Here is a 7,126-nt window from a genome sequence, read left to right as displayed (position 1 = left end):
TCTCTGCACCCACAACCACTATCAAGATTACCCAAGCTAGTTACTTTTGGCCGTCCATGTTCAAGGATACACACAATTTGGTAAGGGGATGTAAAGAGTGCCAATATTACATAGGAAGAGGTAAGAAAGCTACAATGCCACTCAGGCCCATGTCCGTGGAAGAGCCTTTCGCTCAATGGGGCCTTGATTTTATCAGGATGATCAACCCCCCAAGTTCGACTGGACATAAATGGATCTTGACTGCTACTGATTATTTCACTAGATGGTCTGAAGTAGTCCCTTTGCGGAATTCATCTGAAAGCGAAGTGTTGGCTTTCCTAGAAGATCTGACTTATCGGTATGGTTCCCCAAAAACTGTTATATCAGATAATGCGTGCGTATTCACAGGCTCGTAAATCACACAATTCACCCTCAACAAAGGTATTTATCCCAAGACCTCTTCTAACTACTACCCTCAAGGGAATGGACTTGCCGAATCTACTAATAAGAACCTGATCCGACTTATCAAAAGGATAGGTTCTGGATACAAGAAGGAGTGGCACCACCACCTAAGGAGTGCACTATGGGCAGACCGCATAACGCCCAAACAAATACTAAAAAACTCCCCGTACAAGCTGGTATACGGGAAAGATGCCCTTTTTCCCCTGTCACTTGAGATCCCAACGTTACAATTGCTAAAATCAATGGAAGTTACCGAAAATGGCCCCATGGCCGTAAGGTTGGCAGAAATTATGGAACTGGAGGAAGCAAGGGACGCAACTTTCATAGCTCTCCAAGATAGACAAGAAGTCGTAAAAAGGTGGTTTGACAGTAAGAAGAGTTCTAATTTGATTTTCTCCCTTAGAGACATTGTATTAAAATATAACGAGAGGGCGGCGAAACCTGGTCAGCATGCCAAGTTCAACTGCTTATGGGAGGGACCTTTTCACATCATAGGTTGCAAAGGTTTCAATTCTTTCGAGTTACAAGATATGAATGGAGACCCCCTCTCCATCCCGGTTAACGGTTTCCATCTCAAACCTTTCCATTAAGGGTTCCCTTCCCTTTTCAAGTAAATAATGTATATTATGTTCATGATGTATATAGTGCCTATTTATTTTATTTAATTTCCAGCCAAGCAAGCAAAAAGGAGGAAGAAAAAAGAGAGAGGTCAGATAGAAGAGAAAAGTAACATCGATTATATTAAGAGTTTCTTATATTTTCATTACAAAATATGTGGGCCCTTGGCCTCTCCTTTTTTTTTACATCCTTTGGTTTAGTTTCAGGTCGAGTTTTCGTTGGTCCTTTCAGTAGCTCTCTTCAATCTCTCCCTCATCGGTGTTAGAGTTTTCTTCTTCCCCCAGCCATTCTGAGTCAGAAGAGCTCTCAAGCTCCCCGGGCATGAAAATGACCACCAGATTTGGCTGTTGGTCTGGCATGAAAATTCTTGGGAAAATATAATCTCTAAAGCCAGTGTACCAGTCTGTGCCTTCCGAAACTGGGACTATCAGATGGACACGCAAAAGGAATTCTGCAGCAAGCTCGACATGGTATCGATGGGAAGATAGTGTCATGGTCTTCAGCCCACCGATGAGTGGATGCCACGCCACCTCCTCATTGAGCATGATGAACCACTCTAAGTCAGACGCCACAAGAAGCCCTAAGAAGGGTACATGGTATGCAACAACATCATCCAACCCACCCAAGTAATCTTTGAGAAAAAGCACCATAGTCAGTTGTGTCGCGAGCGTTTTGGATTGACCACAATCCAGCAGAGAGGCTATGAAGCACGAGCAGATATCCGTATTTACTCGATATCGGTTTGGGTTGCCAACAAAATCCTCTCCAAGTACCCATTTAATTGCAGCTATTATTAAAGGGTTCTTCCTATGCGTCATCCCTTGAAGTCTCCGGTCTGAGATGTTTCCCAAGAAAGCGACCTGTGCCCTCTTGCTGACGAGTCGAACAGGAGTATCCATTTCTTCAGAAGCTCCATTGTTAAAGCTCATAATATGGTAAAAGAATGTCTAAAAAGACATATTTATAGAATTTTTTTGGCAAATAGCTGACTGACGATCAGAGCTCATGCCTCCCCAATTCTAATGTTTCTGCCATGTCTCCATTAATTCACATCATGTGAATGGGATTGTCTTCAAGATACCGGGGTCTCATCAATTACCACGAGGAGAGAAATAGATGGGAGCAAAGAGCCACGCGTACATTCAGGTACATCGTGCTTTAAATTTTAAGTTCCGCCAGCCTGTTTTAGCTCACGCGGTCATTATTTCTAACCGATCCCCTCGATCAAAGAAAAGATTTGTCGGAGGAACGTCTCTTGAGTAATGTTGAATTAGCCAAAGGATTTTCTGGGGAAGCGGGAATGACGACGCCCTTCATCTGCGGGGGTTGATCGCAACAATTATTTGAGTTGGCGCGCGTGTAAGTAGGTGCTCGCCTTTAAACACTTGGTTTTCACGAAAATCAAGGCTTGTTATGCATTAAAAGCTAAAAGTTCTCCTTCCTATCGATTTGTTTTTTCAATTTTTGAGGAATGAGGGAAAAGAAGGAGGAACGAGGTTCTATCTCCCATCTTTAGTTTTCTAGGAAAAGAAAGAAAGTTGTCTGCCTATAATGGATTTTGAGGCTGCGTCCACAAGTGTCGTTCCCAAGGGTTTCTGGGTTAATGTTTTCGAAGAACTATCTTATTCTGCGCACGCTATCCCTCCAAAGAAGGAGTATCCAAAGACGAAGGCCAAGGCTAAAACGACAACCCAGAATGCGTCTGTCGTTCTAGATTCTTTGGAAAATATCTGCGAGCCCGAGATCCAGAGGTAGCCTAAGAGCCTTAGAGAGGCTGCTTGCTCAAGGATGTTGCATCACATAAATGAGCCTCATTCTGTAACACCGCATTTCTAGAAAAGTGGTGCTCCTCAATCTTTGGTTCCCGCAGTCCCGTACTGCCCTGAGCTCGTTGCAGCTTGTGCAAAGATTTTTGATCCCACTTCGTGCTCTATTAGCGGCTCCCACCTAAAATTGATCATATCTCCAGAAGCCATTAGGGAGATGCTGTGCTTCCCAATCCTTGAAATAATAGAGGTTTTCTCAGAGAAATCCATGGAGGAGTTCTGGAGCACTAGGAGAGACGCTTTGACTTTCTATCAAAGTGCCCTAAATCGCAGCTTGTCGGCTGGACTTCCAAAGTTCCCTTTGTCCTATAGAGACTTAAAGCAAGATGACCTCAAGGATATCTCATCTACCCTGGCATGGTTGTGTGGTCATGATAATGACTGAGATATCACAGCTTCCATGATGGGTTTTCTTTTCAAATGTAGGAAGCAAAGAGAGCCTTTTCACTTTAACTTCTGTGTTACTATCACTAAAGCCATCGTTAAACAGTTATCTGAGTTCCAACAGTTGCGACGTTTTAGATTCTCTTCAGTATTGGTACACCTGCTTTTTCACCAAAATGAATCTTTCTTTGCATAGTTCATGCGCTTGGCCACTTATGATGAGTCGGGAAACGTAATGCTGGTGTCCTGCTAGACACCTCTACTGTTGGCCTCTTATGATTCCTATTAGTTTTTAGATTTGTTCATGGTTCCCGTACTCAAAGACTTTGGAGTGATTCCCAAGGAACCATTAGCCCATTTCTCTCAGATTCAGATGAACAGGAAGCAAAATGAACAACCTCCTTGCGACTAGTTTGTGGGTCCTGATTTTTCTTTCATCTGCGTGTATGGGTTTTCCGAGGAACCTTTCCGGCTCCCCACTTACGTAACTGATTGAACCCTGGCTCTTGAAAATGGCAAGGCAGTTGGTGAGAATCGAGCTAGCTATTGGCACTGGAAAGCATGATACCTCTATCACCGAAGATAACAAAGCCATTGGCCCAATTATTCTAGTAAGGAGAAAGATGGATGAGGAAACCTTGACGTAAAAAATGGTGCAGCTGGGTTTTGTAGTAATTGATGACTTTTGGAGTTATGATCTTGATGGTTGCTTAAGCAAAAGGAAAAATGTCGTCAGGCATGAACCTCGGAACTTATGGGCCGAGTGCACGAACCCCTGGGTTGATGACCCAAACCTATATGTGGGCCCTAATGATTTTCCTATTTTAGAACACCCCCCATGGTTAAAGTTCTATTCTCCTGTGCAAAGGTTCAACCCCGCGAAGCCCATTCCTCAGGCGTTGTTGGAAAACATGAAGACTTTATGCTAGTCTAGAAAGAAAAGGGGAGATTTTTGGGTTTATCGTCAAGAGGTGAACCAACTTAGAGCTAGCCTCGAGAATGCATCCCTGGATGAGCGTTTCAAGCAAGAATGGGGTAAGGTAAATAAATCTGATGATGAGACAGGTGACATTTCCTCACGTGGAGACTCGTCTCCCGAGGTAACCACCCAACTGGAGGTTGAGGTTATAAATATCGAAGGACAAGAGCCAGAACCACAAACTTTTCTTCCTTTTGATAGCGCAGCTCGCAAGCCTCGTTCGCAGGCCAGTAAGAGGCGATCCGAGAAGCAGTCCTTTGAGAGCCCTCCAAAGAAGAAGCCATACCTTGGCACGTTAGAAGGAAATTCACCCTCTAAGTTGTCGGTAACATCTTTAGACCTTCAACATCTGCATCCTTTCGCGGTTCAGGTACATCCTCTTTTCCCTTCATCTCAGGCTTCGGATTTTCTTTCAACTGTCCCCATGATCACAATGCAAACCTTAGTCCCTACCGCTCTCACCCTAGCCCCGATGGGTATGACGGTCAATCCCCAAGATGTGTTCATGCAGGCTTCTGCCCCTTTCTCGGACATGGCCTCCATATCCGCAACCTTTCAATCGCCCGCATCAGAAGTAGTCCCTGTGTCACGTAGGCTAGGTTTTAAGGAGTCCTCTCCCCAGGCTATGGGTGCAACATCCTCTAGCCCTTTCCCATCAGGGGGTTCCCCTTTTGTCCCATTATTTTCCCCGTTGGCTCTGGCTCATCCCATCCAACTTGTTTTCGCTAGACCCATTTCGCATTTCCCCTTTGCGGTCCCTCCTGGTGCATCTTTTGCAGGTCAAGCCATCGATCGTCCAAATGATTTCCACCAGCAGGTCGTTTATGATAGAACCGTTAGCCTGAGTAAGTCCAGCAAGCGGAAGGAAAAGGAAGGTGCTCACCCAGCCCGCCCTCGTTTACAAACACGTTTCAGTGAGCAAAGGGATTTCCTCTACTTTTCAAAATCTAGCTCCCAAGGTTAACAAACTAGAATCTTAGATGCGATTTGATGAGTATGTGCTTCAAGCCATTGGTGTTAGTCTCCAAAGCACCACGACATTTGACAAAGTCAAAATGATGGAAGAAACTTCAAAAGTAGTATCCATAGACTTTATCAAGAAAAGGCGTTGTCTTGAAAAGATCCAAGTAGAGAATGCCAGTCTCTGTGATTCCCTTTCCCAGCAAAGGAAGGAAGATAAGGCTCGGAGCTCAGAAATCAATCATCTACAAAGTCTGCTAGCTCAGGCTAATTCAGAGAAAGGGAAATTACAGTCGACTCTTAATAACGTAGGTTCTTAGCTAAAAGGCCAAGAAGCGACAAGGAATGTGGCTTTGAAGGAATTGCAAGAGAAGGATGCTGAGATACAACAGTTAAAGGCTACCTCTAGGGATGTCGCCCAGGTCCATATTCAGTTGCGCAAAGAAATCCTTCTCAAAGAAGATTATGCCCATCAACTGAGTGAAGCCCAGGTATCACAGTCGGAGGAAAAGATGAATTTGGAAGCAGAGTTGAAAGAGAGAGAGACTAGTCTTGGACAATCTGGTGAGCGCATTTCAGAGTTGGAGACTCTCTTACAACATGAGCAAGATCATGTATTGCAACTGCAACAAGCCGTAAGGACTGGAGAAGCAAAGATCCTTACTTTGGAAAACCAAGTAGCCATTGAACAAAGTAAATGCAGTCGACTCCAGTAGGAGATGATTGCGAAAGATAATGAAATATCTCGATTGCTGACCCTTCCTCCTCCATAGCAGATTCCTCCAGATTTTTCCATCATGCTGATAGAGTTGTATGTTTCTCATTGGGAAAAGGTAAAACGGTACTATCCATCCCTGCAGTCGGTGTTAAGATTTTTTAGTGATGCACAATCCCTCTGTGCTGAGGCCGACACCCTTATTAGCAATTCTATGATTGTCGTCGGTCCTAAATTCCCAGTAGCCCATGGTCTTATTCAATTGTTGTATTTTGCCCAAGATGAGGGACTAAGGGAGAAAGGGATTGCTGACCGCTGGCAATTGATCAAAAAGACTAATGTTTTCATAAACCGACACAGGATAATCATGCAGGCTTCAGCAGCCCTAACGCCTTTGTAGTTTTTAGTTCCAGATATCAAACGACATTTAGAGAAATTCGTTTCTTTGGGGTTGCCTTCTCCTCTCCCTATGGATGATACTGTGCTAGGAATTGAACAAGTAGTGCAACAGGTCAAGTATTTTCAACAAGATAGAGCTTTCCTGTAGCAACTGGGGACTCCTATTTCGGTGAATGAGGTGGAGTGTCTTTTGCACCCTCTAGCCCAGCTCTTTGCTCTCCTGAAGCACGTCCAGGATGAGCCTGTACCTCTACCCTTTGATGAAGTAATTTGCCTGGGTCAATATTTTCAAGATTTAGAGGTGCAAGCTACACTCTCTAAAGATGAGTGGTTGCCTTTGCAACAGGCCTTCGATCTGCTCCGTCCCGTTGTGGCATGAAATCTGGTCTGCGGAACCAGTAATTTTGGGTTCTCTTTCTTTTGGCTTTATCTCTTCTTATCCTAATTGTTTTATTTGTTGATTCTATTAAAGCACGTCGTTCCTTTTTCCTTGTTTACTCTTTAACGCCAACCTTTCCTCATCCTAGTGTCCGACTCATTTAATACTGTTGTCAATAAGATTTTCACCTTGCTAAACTTAGAGTCTAGCAATATTTTGAAACATGAAAACACTCATGGCCCTTTGGGTTGCCCAAAACTTGGACTGAATCTCCAAAGAAAGTTGGTTCTTTTTGGAACTATCACCTAAACTACTTCCTAACTGGGAAAAGGGAAGAAATGCTTGGAAATAAAACCTAGTCTAGTGGGTGATGCACCAAATTAGTTTTCATACTCTATACTTGTTGTTTTAACACACAATCTATC

This window comes from Cryptomeria japonica, chromosome 10, assembly GCF_030272615.1.
Source record: "Cryptomeria japonica chromosome 10, Sugi_1.0, whole genome shotgun sequence".
NCBI lineage: Eukaryota > Viridiplantae > Streptophyta > Pinopsida > Cupressales > Cupressaceae > Cryptomeria > Cryptomeria japonica.
This window is presented reverse-complemented; position numbering follows the sequence as displayed.